Raw genomic sequence first — 20,188 nt, 5'->3', positions numbered from 1 at the left:
AACAGTGCTGTGAAAGATAAGTCTACAGCTCATGTACCATAGTCCTTTTATTTAAAATGAAAGGGTCACTAATACAAATATAATTCTACTCACTGACCATTGAATTTCAGACATTATTACAGAACTCATCTTTAAGTCATGGCTAAGGTGGCAGCTTCACTTTTTCTGTATCCGTATAAAATGCGTGGGTTATCAGTCAAACATTTTAATAATGCATTCAGTTTGGTAAGAAATCTTACACTAGGTTCATAGGTGTGTACTAGGTTAATGGCCCTGTGCCGTTCACAAGCCCAGCCATAGGATTACCCTGGCATAGTGCCACCCGACCTTAGTTCCCAGTGCCTCTGTCGAGTAGAGCCACTTGAGTTATCCTCGGAGTGAATTTTCTGTTTCCCATCCACTCATCAAGATTTCTTTTGAAGAGGGTCAGCGAGGTGCTCTGCTTAACATGTAAGGGAAGTCTGTTCCATAGCATGGGCAGCCTCTGGGTTATGAACTTGTTCCTCCGACATGTTCTGTTAATTGTGGTAATGAGGTTGAGGTCTCTGGAGCGTGTGATGTGGAGGGATTGGGATTTCTTTAGATGTAGCATTTCTAACAGAGCTGAGTCAGACATGGCTTTGTAAGTGAAGCAGAGATTGCTACTAAGTAGGCAATATGAGACAGAGAACAGTTGGAGTTTTTTGAGTCCATATAGGAAAAGTGTTTAAGGCCTAAGATCCTCTTTGTGAGGTACTTTTGTGGTCTCGCCACTTGTTGCAGATGTCTAGTGAGGTACATGCCAAATGGGGCATTGTACTCAATGACTGGTCTAATGAGGGAAGAGTAGAAGGAGACAATGACCTCTTTCTTTCTGGATACAAAACCCTTAGTAATGAGATGTGCCACATAGAAGGACTTTCTGACCACAGTGGCAATGTGGTGATCAAATGAGAGGCTGCTGTCAACCTCTGTTCCCAGATCTCTTATAATGCTTTCTGTTTTCAGTGGACTACCATTAATGTGGTAATTCATGAGAACCGGGTTTTTCCCAAAGGGGATAATGACACATTTTTTGGCATTGAGCTTAAGGCTATGGTTCTGACACCAGTCGTTGATCTCAGTGAGGCCATTCTGTAGGATGTCAACATCACTTGGGGAGTTAATAATAGCTCCCAACTTGCAATTGCCTGTGAACTTTATCAGCCAGAGTCCCTTTGTGTTGGCCTGGACTTCAGAGAAGTAGATGCCAAACAAGAGAGGTCCCAGGACCAAACTGTTGGACTCCACTCGTGACTAATCAGCAGTCTGACTTGGAGTCAGCTACTTTCACACTGTGGATTCTATCTGTGAGCCAGTTTGCAACCCACCTAGTGATATAGGGGTTGATGCCAAGCGTAATGAGTTTTTCTATGATTCCTGAGTGGGGAATGTTATCAAAAGCCTTGGCCAGATCAAGGTAGGCTGTATGAACCACCTTGCCTTCATTCACAGCTTTGGTGACTGACTCAAAGAAGTTGATTATGTTGAGCAGGCATGATCTACCCTTCACAAAACCAAACTGTGTGGGATCCAGAGTTTGGAGATTCCCTATATCCTTGCTTATTAGGTCCATGATGATGCATTCCATAGCTTTGCATATCTGACTCGTCAGGTTAATGGAGCGATTGTTCCCAGGGTCTGTAGTCACTCCTGTAGCAGTGCGCCATTCGGTAGGGACAAAGCCTGAGGTGAGGCTGTGATTGAACAGGGCACACAGGTGAGGTGCCAATTCACTCTGTAGTTCATTTAGAACACAACCAAAGATATTGTCAGGTCCCATAGAAGCTGTATTCTTGGGATTGGACAGTGCTGTTTTAACCTGTGCAGCAGTAATATTGGGTGTTTGGCAATCTATTGGTATTGTGATTGGTCCTTTGGGGGGAGAGAGGGGTAAAGTTAGCACTGAATCTGTCGACCAGTATACTGGCAATATCTATTGGCTCGGTATAGGAAGTACCATTGTGCAGTAGCTCAGAGCAAATCTGAGTATTGCCGTGGAAGTTCTTTACATAACTATAGAAGGCCTTGTGGTTGTCTTTACTATTTACTGCAATTCTGTTTTCATAGCTAGGTTTAGAGGATTTGATGAGGTATCTCAACTTTTTGTTGAGGCTGATAAGGGAATTTTTCCAGTCTTGGGACTTCACCTTATTCAGTTTCCTCCTTCTGTTGTAGAGTTTATTTATGGCAGGGGACCACTAGATCGGCTTCCTTTTTTTTGGAGGAGAGTGTTTTGGTTCTATTGGGTATGGCGATGTCCATGCATTTTTGTACGTTTTCATACAGTGCGTTGGTGTATGATTCTGCAGTCATGCAACTATTCTCCATTTGTATGGGTGCCATGAAGTTAGCCACCTCTGTTTTTATGAGCCCAAAGTTAACTTTGGAGAAGTTTTTCATGGTAGTTATCTTTGTGGAGGAGTGGGGGGGGGATGTGGATTTCCAAGGTGATTAGTTTGTGGTCGGATCTAACCAGGGGGGAGCTGATTTAACAATTCATATGTCCACTTATATAAATGCAATACAGTTTATATTTTACTTCATTCTTAAAATGCATGTCTAATACATTATAAACAACAGACATATAACAGTAGTAAAGTAAAAACCACAAACCAGTGACCCAAAAAAGGAGCAAAACAGCGTTTATTCCTCTGACGTCTCGGCTGGTGCCTTCACAGGAGAATACTAAACAAACTTCACACTCCATATTTATAATACATTCATTCAATCAATTATCCAATAATCCTATTATTTAATTACTTACAAAATTATTTAAAGCAAAACTCTCCAGTTAAAATCTACATGCATTCCACGTGGTACCAAAGTATCAAATTTTAAAATATAAACTGCTTCTTTATACAATACAACATTTTTAATATTTTTATACAAATAATTGTCTACAACTTTCTCTAATATTGTACCAGCTAACCTATGAGACTGACTCTGATGTTCATAATAAAAATACTCTGCTACTGAGCTGGGCATTTTAACATTTTCAATGTCTCTGATGTGTTCAAGCAATCTGACTTTAAAAGGCCTTTTCATTTCACCAATATAAAACTTATTACAGGAGTATTTAAGTGCATATATAATGCCCTCTGTATCACGTCTAAAATGTGCTTTCCCATTAAATTTTATGCCATTTATATTGTCAAACCCTATAGCTATATACTTGCATGCCTTGCATTTATCACAGATTTCTGTACCAACTGTTCTTAGTGCATCATGAAATTTAAGTTCTGATTTAATCACTCTCCCTTTAACTAAAAAACTTTTAATATTTCTCCCTACTTTATAAGAGAATTTTAAATTCCCTGGTAACCATACTCTTGCTTCCTTGGATTTTTTTTTTTTTTAACTCCGATAGTATTTTACCATGGCTATAACTTTATCACTAAAAACACTATATAATGTGATGAAATAAATCTCTGAATTATTTTTTCTTTCATTACTATCATAACTTATTATATTTCTTTTACATTAATCTGACTAGTTTTACAGTAAGCCTTATCTATTATTTGCTGGCTATACCCTCTTGAGTAGAACATGTTATATATTCTATAAATTGCCTGTCTTAATTCTTCTGTATCATTATATAATCTATACAACCTCGGAAACTCTCCAATAGGGAGTGCCTCTATAGTATGAGGGGGATGGCAACTTGAAGCCTTAAGGTACTTAACTTGATCTTCAAATTTTCTATGTATCTTAGTATGTAGATATCCCTTAGATACATCTACATCTACATCCAAGAATAATACTTTTTATTCTATTTGTACACCTTCAAATTTGAGGTTAAACCTATTATTTTGCAACTCTGATATAAATTCATCAATTTTTGTTTCCCCTTCTTCACACAAAAAGATCAAGTCATCTATAAACCTGCTATAATTTTTAACATATTATTGAAAAAATTAAGTTTGGTAAATACATTCTTGTTGAAATAAACCCATACTTCAGTTGGCATATGAGGGGGCAAATGCTGCTCCCATTGCTGTGCCCTGCTTTTGTCTAAACAACTCTCCTCTAAATTAAAAAAAAAAATTTTTGTAAGACAAAAATATAACATTTCCACTATATATTCAATAGCTGGACCTTGCCCCAAGAAAAACCTCACTTCTTCTAGACCAAATTCATGATAAATATTTGTGTATAAATTCTTTACATCAATAGTAATCCAATACATCTGTTCATTCCAGCCTATGTTCTGTATTTTATACAAAAAATCTGATACATCCTTCACATAGGCTGGTAACAATAATACCTTGAGTAACATTAATTCATGTAAAAGACATCCAATATTGTGCAAAAAATAATTACTTCCAGAAACAATAGGGTGCCCTGGTGGATTAACCATACTTTTATGAATTTTTGGTACATAATAAAAATATGATGACAGCCTGATACCCTTGTATCAGAATTGTTCATACTCAGAAATAACCAGCTCATACACCCCCCGTGAACTTTTTCATATACTGTGACATCATTTAGATGATTATAGCACATTTCTAAATATTGGGAAATGTGTAACAAAACTAGTTTGTTACCTTTATCTGCAGGCTTGAATATCAAATCTGCATTTCTTCCCAGTGCTTGCAGTGCTAACCATTCATTTTTAGTTAGATTGTAATTAATATTCATACTTTTTTTAAATTCAACAAATTCTTGCTCCACAGAATAATTTAACATATTTTGAAACTGCATAATTTCCATACATTTAAACACAGGTATAAATTTACTTTTTGTTTCTATACTACTTGGATCAAATAAGTAATATGCATTAGTAACATCATCAGATACACAAGAGAAAAAAATGTCATTACTATTAAAAGAGACTTTTTCATTACCATCATCATACATAAGAGAAACATTTTCATCAGAAATCTAAGGTATAACTTCTAAATTGTGCCTGAACATGTAAGTCAATTGCAATTTTCTGATAAACTTGAATACATCACATTTCAAATCATGTAGCCTCAGTAGTACTGTAGGAATAAATTTCAGGCAGCATTCTAATATGGCCTGTTCATACATATTTAGACTATAACCAGACAAATTTACCACATAAGAGTCAACTTTACCATCTTCCCCTCTTGTTCTTATGTTGCCATTGCTGGTACAGTTGTTGGGGGTGTTACTGATACTAATGGTTGTACTGTCCTTCTTGCTGCCATTTCTTGCCCTAGTAAAATGTTTTATTTCCCCCCTTGGTTCTGAAAAGTTTGTTGATGTTGTTCAATGTTTTGTGCTGGTGGTAAGGGCAGATATTCCCCATTATATGCACAGTTATCATCCGTGCCCGATGAAACTGTTTCAAAATATGGTCTTGAGCTGAAGGAACACTGCTCATCCACTCTCTTCCCTTCCTTAAAAGTCACATGATGTTTAAAGTTCTTCCTACTGGCCTTCAAAATGAAGGTGAGACCATTGTTATAGTCTATGGTGTCTCTAATTAACTTATTCGTTTTTCTGTTCATAATATCCTTTCCATGATCCTTCAGTTTGTTGTTAATATTTTTCAGGATATTGTCCAGAAATTCTGGACCTGTTTTGGACAAAATATTGCTGCACAAAACATTAATATATTTTTGTAGATTAGTTTGCTTCAACCTGTCATGCTCAACAAGTATGGCAACCCATTCAGTTGTACATTTATGGGCTGCCTGTATCCAGCATTTAAGGAAGACAGAATCTACTTCATCTTCCAGATTAAAAGGTGTTGCTGGGTCTTTATACACTCTTAGACCACGGGGGTCATTTCTAATTCTAAATATTTAGTCAAACTCTGCACATTCAAAAAAACAGATGTCTCTTTATAAAATAATTGCTCAAGAGACTCACACAGTACCTTTATGTCTATACTCATGGGTATACGTTGTTTCCGTTCAACAGAAGAAAATGGATTAGAAAGCTTATAATTTCCGTCTGTTTCCCATCTGTTCCAGGCTTGTAAATTTGAAATACAGGGCTGTGGATTACTCACGGATCCAATAACAGCCTCAGTAGAAGACAAATTCACCATTGGTTTTGTGAAATGGTACAGCCATAATAGTGACTTGATTAAACAGTATGGTCTCCCTTAGCCCGAAACAACATTAAAATGCTGTCAGTGCAGCTGTGCGAAAACAAATTGCCTGGCTGATTAATGAACATAAAATAAAAACAAATGTGGGAATTGTATGTGCTGATACCATCCTGTGTGAGAAACAGCTCTTGAACCTGTCATCCGTTTGCCATCCATTCTCTATTGAAATATTACTAGCTTATCATTTTTTAATGTAACACAAGCAATTTATACTTCAAGGGCAACATGCACTTAACTTGTAGATGAAACAATTAAATGTAAAGTTGTTTGCTAGCAGCAACCTCTTCATTAGTTACAGATCTCTTTAATGTGGAATTAATTAGATGGCTTAGTTCTGCAGGTATTGTGCATATTTATTGATACTGGTGGTTTGTAGAAGCTTGAGTAGACTTTTATGATGGAAATGTTCTGAATTGGGCAGTTTTGTCATTATTGGTTCATGCATTTTGTTTCATTGCTTACTGGAAAAATGTTCAAAACAATAAATTTAAAATGCACTGTAACAAGTGTGCTGTATTATGCAAGGAATATAATTTAATACAGTCAGGAAGATGCATCAAAGAACACATGCATGTTTTGTGTGCAAGGGGCCTATGATTTGAAAACAGCCCAAAGGTAATCTTTATCTGCCAATGATCAGATGCATTTTGTTTGAATGTGGGTTTCAATGAATGTGAGTTTCAAGGGCAGAGAAGTTTTAATGCTAAGTCTATTTTCATTGTGAGACTGTATTGCTTTGTTTAGCAGATGTCTATTAGTGTTTGTGCTGTAAAATGTAAAATAAAAGTTTTCAATGAAATCAGATAATCATAGTAGAAGTTAAGCAGTATGACATCCCGGGCTGTGTATTACATGAACTACAGAATGAACTGGCACCTCACCTAAGTGTCATGTTTAATCATAGCCTCACCTCAGGCTTCATGCCACTGAGTGGTGCAAAGCTACAGTTATCCCACTCCACAAGGGGGGATCCACCTTGGATCCAGGAAACTACTAACCCATCAATCTGACAAGCCTGATCTGCAAGGCCATGGAATGTATTATCATGGAACTTATAAACAAAGACATTGGCAACCTTCAAACACTGGACCCCACCCAGTTTGGGTTCATGAAGAGCCAATCTTGTCTCCTGAACCTGATTAACTTCTTCAAATCAGTCTCCAGAGCCATGGACGAGAGTAAGGTGGTCCACAAAGCCTATTTGGACCTCGCCAAGGCCTTTGACACCATCCCCCACTCTGGAATCATAGATAGACTTACTAAACTGGGCATTAATCCCTACGTCACTCGATGGGTTGCCAACTGGCAACTGACAGAACCCACACTGTAAAAGTAGCCGACTCCAAATCCAGCTGCAGACAAGTGACAAGTGGAGTACCTCAGAATTCAGTCCCGGGACCGCTCTTGTTTGGCATCTACTTCTCTGAAGTACAGGCCAACACTAAGGGACTCTGGCTAACAAAGTTCACAGATGACTGCAAACTAGGAGCCATTATTTAATCCCCAAATGATGTTGATACTCTACAAAAGGGCCTTACAAAAACAGATGCTTGGTGCCAGAGCCATGGGCTCAAGCTCAATGCCAAGAAGTGTATAGTTATCCCATTTGGGAAAAAACATGCACCCCATGAATTACCACATAGGTGGCAGTACACTAAACACCGAAAGTGTGATAAGAGACTTAGGGACACAGGTGGACAGTGGTCTCACCTTCAATAACCACATCAGTGGTCTCACCTTCAATAACCACATCGCCACAACAGTCAGGAAATCCTTCTATGTGGTACACTTCATCATTAAGAGCTTTTCATCCAAAAAAAAGGAGGTCATTGTCCCACTGTACTCATCCCTCCTTAGACCCATTATAGAATACAACACCCTATTTGCTATGTACCTCTCAAGACATCTGCAACAACTGTAAAGGCCGCAGAAATACCTCACTAAAAGAATCACAGGCCTAAACCAGATGCCCTACTCTGCCCACCTTAAAAAACTCCAGCTATACTCTGCCGCATATCGTCTACTCAGAGGCAATCTCTGCTTAACATACAAGACCATGTCAAACCCAGATCTATAGGACATGCTGCACTTAAAGAAATCCCACATGCTCCAGGGATCTACACCTTGTCAGCACAATAAACAAAACATGCTGGAGGGATAGGTTCCTGACCCAGAGACTCCCCAGACTCTGGAATAGACTGCCCATACATGTCAAGCAGAGCACTTTGGCCCTCTTCAAAAGGAACTTTGACGATTGGATGGGAGAAAGGAAATTCACCCTGGGGATCATTTCAGTCACCCTGCTAGACAGGGGTCCGGGGAAGTAAATAGTGTGGGAAGAAATAGCCAGGGAATTGTTATGTCTAGGCTTGTATAGGCCCTAGGGCCAATAGCCTAGTACCAACCTATGAACCTATGCACATTACAGTGTTTATGGTAAATGGGGTGAAATAGCCAAGTAATGGGACATTGCAATGTCTGCATGGGGACTCTGGTCATCTGTTCTGCAGTTTGTGTTTGAAACTTGGTATCCCACAATTCCACTGGAATGTGTGGGGTTACATAATTATGTATATAAATTTTATGTTAAAGAGCATACAGATTTGTACCTATTTTTCATGGGCTTTTGTCAAGATTTTTGATGTTTCCAGGTTGAGAGGTATGATGTGGAATTGTTTATATGACTCACTTCTACAGAGATTTTTCATATTTACTGATTATGTCGGATTGTAATGACAGACGTTTGAGTGGCCTTTTATGGTTGAAATTTTCTGAAATGGTTAGTTTTGTCATTATTGGTCCATACATTTTGTTGCATTGCTTACTAGCAGACTGCTCAAAACTACAAATTTAAAGCACATTCTAACAAGAGGTACTGTATTATACAAGGAATATAATTTAATACAGTTAGGAAGGTGAATCAAAGAATGCATACATGTATGCATAGCACTAAAATGTGTAAGGAGACTATGGTTTGAAAACAGCCCAGAAGTAAGCTTAGTCCTCCACTGGTCAGATGCAAAATAAATGTGGGTTTTCATGCCATTTCAATGAATGTGAGTTTCAAGGGCAGAGAAGTTTACTGCTCATGCTAAGTCTGTTTTCGTTGTGAGACAGTATTGTTTGTTTAGCAAAATGGTTCAGTGTTTGTCTGAAACTGAAGTGTCTATCATTATTCAAGTTTTACAGTCCTCATAAATTTGCCAGAAAATCACAGATGAGGAATAGACCAAAAATAGGAGACAAAATCAGGGACTGTCAAATATATGCCCTGACCTCTCCACCTCTTAAGGCAAGAATAGGGAGAAAGTGTGAAAGGCTCAAAATCATGGGCAAATTTTAAGCTTTACTCTTGTCCCCAAAGCAATGGATGAAGGTAAAAAAAGTAAAAGGAAATATCAAAGGGCTTTGGGCGACTAAGTTTGAGATGACTGCAAGCTAGGAGCAGTTATTGAATCCCCAAATGTCTGAACCATTATGCAGGAAGGTTTATCCCAAACAATAAAGGGTGCCAGAATCATGAATTGAAACTAAACTCCAAAATATCATATCCTTTGCGAAGTCATCTACTCCAGGGAACTGAGAAATTGACAATGCCCCCTGAGAATTGACTCACTTGTTTGGCATTTGGGAACTTGTATGTACAGTGACCTAGCGTTTAACCAACATGTGCCCAGAGTCATAAGAAAGTCTTTCTGTATCGCACAGCTTATAAACAAATTGATTGCAACTAGATCTACAGATGTTATTGTACCCTTTACAAAGCCCTCATTAGGTCAATCATTTTATATAATGCCCACTTTGGCGTGTATTTGTCCAGACCCATACAACAATTGGAATACCCACTGAGATGATACCTTACTAAAATGATACAAGTCCTAAACAATAGGTCTTGCATGGACCACCTCAAAGATTTATGACTATACTCAGTATCCTACGGAGTGCTTAGAGATGATGTGTCTGGCATACAAGGCATCCTCTGACCTAATATAGATGGACCTACTGTACATCAGCAAGTCAAATGGCATGAGAAATACTCAATCCAGGTATCTAAGCTGAATGTTGTGCAGAGATGGATATATATCACAGAGGCTACCACTGTTCCTGAACAGAACATCCATTCAAATAAAACAAAGCTCATCCCTGTCCATATTCAAATGCAACTTGGATCTAAGGATGGATGGGTAATAGAAAATGTACTCCAGGATTCCATCTCGTGCCACTAATGGACAGAGGCAGTTCCTAAATGCTGCATCCCTTACATGGGTCCCCTCAAATTATCTATGGCATGATCACAATTATTCTCACTAGGGCTTATATACAATTATCCACCATGGGATAGGTAAGACCTATCAGAAAATGTTAATTCAAGCACCAAAAGGGAAATGAGTAAGCTTAATGTCCTCCAGGTTAACCTATGTTGTGGTAGTAGTTATAAAAAAATTGCCCTTTTTAGAACACTAAGTGCCCCTCTCACCCTCTACCCCCCAACCCCCCCAGTCTTCAACAGCTTCTGGCGCCTATGCCTGTGTGTTACCAGAAACCCATGTCATTGATGATGCAACAGAAATCCAGTAGAGTGAGAGCTGTCAGCAAAGGAACTGAAGGTGAAATTATAGAACTAAAATCATTACGAGTGCACACAGACTTACAAGAAGTGTTAGTGCTGAAACACTAAGGTCAAAACAGAAAAAGGACATTTAAATGAGGACCATCAGAGCAAAGACAATTTAATAAATGCTAATAAACATTAAAGGTGGTGCATGTAAGAAAATGCACAGTTCTAAATCAATTTATGTTCAAGAGAAACAAATAGCTTAAGAGAAATAGAAGCCATGAAGGGCTTGTTGGATAGAGGAAAAGTTAAAGCAGAAGGCAGTGTTTCTTTAGAACTACTTTTATGAAGGAAAACATAGAAAAAGCTGCAACAGTGCCAGTGTTTTGAGAGAGGAAACAATACCTGCCACCTCAAGGCAAGCTAGTGAAGACTGTAACCATAAAGGAGTGCACTTGTAAATGGCATAAACATTAAAAAATGCAATGGGACAATGACACATTAAGCAGATAAAGAAAAGAAGAATATAGTCAGCCCTCATCAGATCCATCCTAGAGTATAATTCCCCCTTTAGTATGTACCTGATGAGACAAATTCACTATCTGAAATGTCCACAAAGGTTCCTTACAAAATGAATACAGGGAGTAAACACAGTGTCCTACATTGATTGCCTCAAAACCCTGCCTCTTTACTCAGAATGATACAGACTTCTGAGAGGTGATCTTTGTCTGGTGTATATCCCTGCACCCTGTTTTTGGTGAACATTTTGCACAGCCACAAAACAGTTATCAAAACTACTAGATTAAAAAAAAAACTAAATTTTGCTTGCAACATACATAGGATATATTGGAGAGACAGATACGTTGATATGTTTCTCAGAAAATAGCCAATCTTGGGAGTAGGCTCCCCATCCATGTGAAGCAGAGTTCCTCCCTAACCCTACTTTAGCACAACTTGGACCAATGGATCAGTAACTGGAAATTCACCCTTGGTCTGGAGATGGTATCTCTGATGGACAGAAGCAGACAATAAATCACCCCTATATAATCAAATCTGTGGGTAACATTTGGGTTCCAGGCTAGGTTTACAAAGACCCTAGTGGTCATTAGCCTAGTATTTGTGGTAGTGAACACAATTACTTCTTACACTTACTTTGAGTTAAATGATGCTCTGCTATATGAAAAAAGTAACGAGAGAGTCAAATTGTTACAAGAGTTGCAGGGCACTAGTGATGCAGTTATCCCAGTTTACGTCAGTTGCAGGGCACTAGTGATGCAGTTATCCCAGTTTATGTCAGTTGCAGGGCACTAGTGATGCAGTTATCCCAGTTTACATCAGTTGCAGGGCACTAGTAAGGCAGTTATCCCAGTTTATGTCAGTTGCAAGGCGCTAGTAATGCAGTTAACCCAGTTTACATCAGTTGCAGGACACTAGTGATGCAGTTATCCCAGTTTACGTCAGTTGCAGGGCACTAGTGATGCAGTTATCCCAGTTTACATCAGTTGCAGGGAACTAGTGAAGCAGATATCCCAGTTTACATCAGTTGCAAGGCACTAGTGAGGCAGTTATCCCAGTTTACATCAGTTGCAGGGCACTAGTGATGCAGTTATCCCAGTTTATGTCAGTTGCAGGGCACTAGTGATGCAGTTATCCCAGTTTACATCAGTTGCAGGGCACTAGTGATGCAGTTATCCCAGTTTCCATCAGTTGCAGGGCACTAGTAAGGCAGATATCCCAGTTTATGTCAGTTGCAAGGTGCTAGTAATGCAGTTAACCCAGTTTACATCAGTTGCAGGACACTAGTGATGCAGTTATCCCAGTTTACGTCAGTTGCACGGCACTAGTGATGCAGTTATCTCAGTTTACATCAGTCGCAGGGAACTAGTGAAGCAGTTATCCCAGTTTACATTAGTTGCAGGGAACTAGTGAGGCAGTTATCCCAGTTTATGTCAGTTGCAAGGGGCTAGTAATGCAGTTATCCCAGTTTACATCAGTTGCAGGGCACTAGTGATGCAGTTATCCCAGTTTACATCAGTTGCAGGGCACTAATGATGCAGTTATCCCACTTTGCATCAGTTGCAGGGCACTAGTGATGCAGTTATCCCAGTTTACGTCAGTTGCAGGGGACTAGTGAGGCAGTTATCCCAGTTTACGTCAGTTGCAGGGCACTAGTGATGCAGTTATCCCAGTTTACGTCAGTTTCAGGGCACTAGTGATGCAGTTATCCCAGTTTACATCAGTCGCAGGGCACTAGTGATGCAGTTATCCCAGTTTACGTCAGTTGCAGAGCACTAGTGATGCAGTTATCCCAGTTTACGTCAGTTGCAGGGCACTAGTGATGCAGTTATCCCAGTTTACATCAGTTGCAGGGCACTAGTAATGCAGTTATCCAAGTTTACATCAGTTGCAGGGTACTAGTGATGCAGTTATCCCAGTTTACATCAGTTGCAGGGCACTAGTAATGCAGTTATCCCAGTTTACATCAGTTGCAGGGTACTAGTGATGCATTTATCCCAGTTTACATCAGTTGCTGGGCACTAGTGATGCAGTTATCCCAGTTTACATCAGTTGCAGGGCACTAATGATGCAGTTATCCCAATTTACATCATTTGCAGGGCACTAGTGATGCAGTTATCCCATAGCCACATGTTTAATGGTCACCTGAGGTAGTCACATTTCAGGCAGGAAGGTTTGCCAGTTTTTTATTTATTTATTTTTTTTTTTGGTCAGGTATAAGGAAAGAAATAGAAAATGTCTGTGTTTCTTGTCCAGAATGTCAGACAGCATCATCTTATCCTGGACCTAAGCATTAACATATTTGAAAGTTTATTACAGAGATGCCATTTTAACATATTCTTATTCACATTTTAAAGCAACTAGCAAAACTGACTGAAGGGTATTGTCATATACTAACAATAATGGCCAATGCTACAAAATTTCCAGAAATAGTACAATTAAGCAAGGCTAATGCTAAAACTAGTGCTAAAACTATTTCTAGACAGCTGGTACTATTAATTCTCTTGACTGGCTATCCCTAAGGAAGTAATTACTAGTGAAGGTACTCCCATCATATTTAGGTTATAACTTCAGTTATGCCAGTGCTTTAATGTTAGGCAGCTGGAGATATCAGTATACCATACTCAGATGAAAAAAATGATTCAGTAAGGCATTGTAATCCTTGTTATGGAAAATGATGCTCATGATAAGAACTAAACCAATTCTTAACCTACTTGTTGTTTGTAGGTTCATGATCACTAGGGCCCTTACAAGCCTAGCCATGCACCCTAAACAATTTGTGTCTCAAGTACCATATGCATCTATATGGGGGGACATGTTAGTAGCGAGGTAACTAAGGATTTTTTGGGGGGTTAGTAAGGATAATACTTTTCTTATTGATGGCCTTTGTCCATAAGGGACATGGGGACCAGACCAGGAGTAAATTTGCGATTTTCCATCCACTTGTCAAGATTTTGTTTGAAGAGAGCCAGGGAAGAACACTATTGTACATGGATAGGAAACCTATTCCTAAGTGTCACAATCCTTTGGAACACATATCTCTCTCCAGCTTGGCACAAGCAAAGTTCAGATCCTCGAATCTAGTGCTTCTGGTGCTGTTTGTTTACTGCATGTGCATTAGATCCATCAGGGCTGGGTCTGAGAAAGCCCTGTAAGCCAGGCAAAGATTCCTTCTCAGCAGCCTATAGGAGACAAAATACAGGGACAGAGCCTTTAAGTGATCAGTTAAGGACAGGGTATTCATGCCTTGAATTCTCCTCATGAGAAATGTTTGTAGGCATTCCAGCTGTTGCATGTGTCTAGTTAGATACATGTCAACAGATGTCTTGCATACAATGACAGGTCTGATAAGGGCTGAGTAGAATGGTACTATAACTTCCTTGGACCTGGATGCCATATCCTTACCTATAAATTGGGTGACAAAGAAGGATTTCCTTATTATCTTAGCCATGTGTTTGTGACAGGTCAGATTGTTGTTTGCATATGTTCCCAAATCCCTTACTACTGGGTCAACTCTTCTGGGAACTATATCGATGGTGTAATTAACTTGGGTTGATAGTTTTTCAAAGGACATTATAATGCATTTTTTTGGCAATGTGTTTGAGTGTGGCTTTGACACCAGTCATCTGTCTGTGTTAAACCCACTTGCAAGATGTTGGTATCTTGAGGGAATGTATAATTGCTCCCAATTTACAGTCATTTGCATTCTTGGTGAGCCAGAGGCCTTGAATGTTAGCCCTGACTTCTGAGAAGTAAATGCCAAACAAGAGCAGACCCAACATGGAGACCTAGGGAAGTCTACCGGAGACCAGTTTCTTGGTGGAGATTGTCTAACTGAACCTGACTTCTTGGGACCTGTCTGTGAGCCAGCTGGCAATCCAGCAAATTATGTAAGGATTTACACCTAGCTCAGAGAATTTGTCAACAATGTCTGAGTGGAGTATTGTACTGAATGTCTTAGCCAGGTAAAGAGATGCAGTATGCACTGTTTATCCTTGTCCATTGCCTTGTTGACCTTCTCAAAGAAGTCTACTGGATTAAGTAGGGAATACCTTCCCTTAAAAAAGCCAACTTGAGATGGGTCCATTGTCTGTAGGTTGCCAATGTCCTTGTTTATCATTTCCATGATAGTTTATTCCATGGCTTTGCATATTAGGCTTGTTAGACTGATGGGTCTGTCACTGTGGTGACCCCTAATTGGGAAAAGCTGAAAGAAGAAGACTGATGGGTGTGCAGTTCCCTGGATCAGTTGATGGTTCATCCTTTTGGAGAGGAATGGCTGTTCTGGTCCTCCATTCACTTGAAACATAACCTGTTCTAAGGCTGTAGTTGAAGAGTGCCTCAAGTGGTCCTAATAGGTCATGTTTTAGACTATTCAGGAGCCAACCAGGGATGTTGTTAGGAACCATGGAAGTGGTGCGCTTGGCTTTAGCAAGTGCTGCCAGCACCTGGTCCCTGCTGATAGCTGCAGAAGTATGTTGGTGAAGATCTCAACTTTTGGACCTGAGGAGAGTTTGAGATGAATTCTTCAGGCAGTAGATTTGTTATATCAATCTGATCTATGAAGGTGGTACTGTTCACCACCAGTTCAGCACACTGCTGTGTGTTACCTCTAAGGATATGGACATAGCTGAAGAGGCCTTCTGATTGTCCTTGGCTACATAGTTATCCCAACCATGTAGTTGTCTTTTCTGGACTTAATTAGTCATTTTTGTTTCTTATAGGATCATAGGGTCATAGGACGTTATTAGGCTATTGGCCCCGAGGCCCTTATAAGCCTAGCCAAGAGTTTAGCCCATACATAGACAAATCATCATCCAGTGTCCCTGTCCAGCAGGGACACAGGTGGAATCCCAGGGATGTATTTTCTATTTCCCATCTTGTTATCCAGATTGAGCTTAAAAGGGGTAAAGAGGTACTCTGCTTGACATGGAGAGGGAGCCTCGGGGACAAAAATCTGCAAATCTGTCCCACCAGCAAGTCCTATTGATGTCACAGACCAGGTTGAGGCTGCGTGTGTGGGTTACTAGAGTGGAGCTTGACTTGCAGATATACAGCAGTCCCATCAAGGTGGGTTCCAAGATTGCCTTGTATGCCAGACAGAGGTCACCTCTGAGGAGTCTGTATGAAATAGAGTAGAGTCACAGGGCTTTTAGTCTATCTGTCTATGGTAGATTTTTGAGGCCCTGGATTCTCCTGGTGAGGAATCTCTGTGTTCTCTCCAGCTGCTGCATGTGCTTTGTGAGGTACATACTGAATGGGGCATTGTACTCAATAATGGGCCTTATAAGGGAAGAATACAGGGATGTTATGACCTCCTTGTCCCTGGATGAGATACCCTTACTTATGAGGTGGGCCATGTAGAAAGCTTTCCATGCAATGGAAGCAACATGTTGGTCAAAAGTCAGGCGGCTATCAATCTGGGTACCCAAATTCCTCACGACTGACTGTGTGCTTAGAACATTGTTATTAATGTGAGAATTTGTGAAGACATCTCTCTCCCCAATGGGGATGATGATGCATTTTTTGCATTCAGCTTGAGGCCATGTTTCTGACATCAGTCATTTGTTTGAGTGAGACCCTCTTGGAGGATGTCCACATCACTAGGGGAATTGATGAAAGCTCCCAACTTGCAGTCATCTGCAAACTTGGTCAGCCATAGCCCACTGCTTTTGGGCTGTACCTCAGAAAAGTATAGCCCAAATAACAGAGGCCCCAAGACCAAACCCTGGGGTACGCCACTTGATACGAGAATACTGCTTGAGGTGGCTCCCCCTATTTTGACTAGGTGGGTTCTATCAGTGAGCCAGTTGGCTACCCATCTGGTAATATACAGATTAATGCCTAGTTGATATCTATTATGCCCATGTGGGGATAGTCTTGTTCCATTGTATAAGGGAGCACTTGCCTTTAAAGGAGGTGTTCTTTCTGATTTTAGCCATGAGTTTTCTATCTTTTATTATATACCCTGTTTAGTTGAGGATTCGACCAGTGGGGTTTGTTTTTGGTGTTTATTCTTAATTTATTTCTGGTAGATTGGGCAGCCTCTATGCAACCATTCATATGCTTGCATAGGGACTCTGTTAATAATTCTGCATAGGTGTTGGGGTTGGGAGCAGCCTTGAATTTTGACAAACTCAATAAATAGGATGTAGTTTGTCTTTGAACAGTTCCTAACTGCTACTGATTTAGCTGATTATTTGGGTTGATTTCACTTCAAATGAGACAGGCCTGAGATCAGACCTAACTGGTGAAGACATGACATGAGGGGTTGAAATGCTCTCCCATGTTGCTGAGTACCAGATCCAGTGCATTTGATCTTCTGGTTGGACCATGCACTATCTGTTCCAGGGATTATGTGTTAATAAAGTCTGGGAAGCCAGCAAGTTTGAGGCAGTGTACATTTCCTAGTCTATAGAGGAGTAGTTAAAGTTCTCCATGAATAGGGTATTTGGTTGGTTGGTTGAGGAGAGCCTCTATTAGGTTTAGATAAGAGTTGTGAAACTGTAGGGGTATACATGGTGATCTGTAGCTAGCCATGATATGGTGAGGGACCTTATCTATGTTGTCTTGTACATGGATGAGCTCCATGGTATCATCCTGTTAAACCAACCTGGAGGTATGCTTGTTGCTAATGCAGATCAAGACACATCCACCTTTGGCCCCAGTCTGTGCTGTTGTTGGTCTAAATGTGTGGAATAAACTGTAGCCTTGAACCTCTAGAGTACTTTCTATGGCTATAAACCAAGTCTCATTCACAGAACAGATGTCTACATTCTCCAGACTGAGGACAGCTTGAAGTGTGCAGAGTTTATATTTAGGCTCCAAGCATTGAATAGTACATCTTAATGCTGTTTGTAGACTTTTTCACTATGTTGGTAGTTTTATCTTTTTAGCACTGCCTAAAAATGCTCTAAGAGGTGGATAAAGCCAATATCCAAAAGCCTAGGGGAAACAGGTTCAGCCCATCCTTGGCAAAAGAATGTCATCTCTTGACCATGTTGTCCCATGTTGACAGATATAGGATCCCCCAGAGTTACAGCAGAAACTAAGCCAATTTTTTTAATCAAACATGTTACGTTCGTACTGGGGTGTCATCTTTGGTGAAGTTAGAATACTACTCATTGCAAGGCTCATACATATATGTAACATATATTCCAAGAGATCTATTATGTATCTTTTCATATATTCCATTCAGGTATGTCTCAGGTAATTTACACCATTGTGGACTATGACAGAATCATATCTGTACCTGGGTTTGAAGTAACTTGAGTACGTGCATATCACATATCCTGGCTCCAGATAGGCAACTAACCATTATTTTTCCTTGTCTAACCTGGTGAGTGGGGCATCTGTGTGTCACACAATTGTGTCCCCGATGACAAAAGTATAAGTATATGCTTACCAGTGAAAAACACTGGTTACAAAATGGATCCAAAAATAAGCACTGCTGATGAAGGTAGATACCACAAATTTATTTAAGCCTGTGTAATGCACACTATAGCTTTTCATCTGTGTGCAACAGACTTCATCAGAATCTAGAATACACACATCAAATGCTGCTTTTAAATGATTCTCCCTTAACATAAAATACCTGTAGTCAGGTCTTAAAGGTATAATGCTCAAAAAAACTTTCCAGAGGTATTGTATATATTAAAAATCTACAATGCTAAATATAAACATCATGTGTTTATTTTAAAATACAACATAAAAAATGTATTATTCTAAAAAGCACACAAAATATTATAATAAATATTAGCATTCTGTCTTGTCTATTTAGCAACTAGTGTTTTTCAATGGTATTTGTTTGGATTTCTAGCTGTTTTTCTCCAAGTTATTATATTAGTGCCCACAACCCTCCTGGACATGGGTAGTCATCACTAAATTTAATCTTGGGTATTGGCTAGTACTTCTATGTTATTTCATTGGGATGAAATGGCTAGACTTAAAATGACCACTGGGTTGATAGCCTAGTAATCTCCTATCATCCTATGACTAGCTAAAGCATATGCTTGCCATATGGGCTTTGCTCGTGGGGGACCATTGGGTTTAGGCTTATAAGGTGTTTGGTGTTGCTTTTGAAGGTGCATTATTGATTGCTGAGGAGGAGTGCTGCTACTGGGTGGCTTTGGAGGTCTTTAAAATTTGGGAAAGTTTCTTTTAAGCACCTCAGCATAAGACAATCCGTGCTTGGCGAGTGATGTGTGTGGATATTCCTGACATCATTTGTATGTGAGACTTTTGCTTCCAAGAAAGTTGTATATTTACATCACTCCTGTGTTACTGTCTTTAATGATTAGCTGTTGTCTAAAAACATGAGACAATTTCTACATTGCCTTAGGATACCCATCTCTACCGAGCTGGCCACAGGAAACCATTGTAAATTGCATATTCATGTTGTCTTGTCCTGCAATAGGGTGGGCTGTTTAGGATTGAGGATTGGGTTTTAATAGGGATCTTCTAAGGTACTTTCTGGGATTAAAGCCTAGATGTTATCCAATGCTATGATATGGTAGAGCTATTCGATGCACAACCTGGTTGCTCTGAGTTTATTTCCACACAATGCCAGACAGTTTAACAGATTTCACATCTAAACCTAACTTTATAGGAAAATTTTATGTCTAGGCATTTGCTACTATACAGGGCATTGCTAACTGCTGTTCGCCAATGGTCATCAACTCTCAAACTTGCTTGATTTAGATAGGAGAATAAAAGCTTGAAAAATTAATCCTATGCCTTCAAGCCAATATACAACCACACTGTGAGCTTCCCAGAGGGCTTCCCAACTCAGAGAGATCAAGTAAGTACCTTCTGCCACAAGATGAATGATCCTGGAATTTCTTAATGTAAAAGAACAGCTCTCAAGTGCAGATTAAATAACAAACCACTACCAAAAACAAAGTCCCTGGCTATTTCACCCTTCTTCAAGGAAAACCCAACAAAGAGAGAAATGACTGCTTTTGCCACACAATTAAATAAGTGCTTTAAAACTTGCTAAAAACAATAGCGAC

This window comes from Protopterus annectens, chromosome 2.part2, assembly GCF_019279795.1.
Source record: "Protopterus annectens isolate FY-2018-M chromosome 2.part2, PAN1.0, whole genome shotgun sequence".
Taxonomy (NCBI): Eukaryota; Metazoa; Chordata; order Ceratodontiformes; family Protopteridae; genus Protopterus; species Protopterus annectens.
This window is presented reverse-complemented; position numbering follows the sequence as displayed.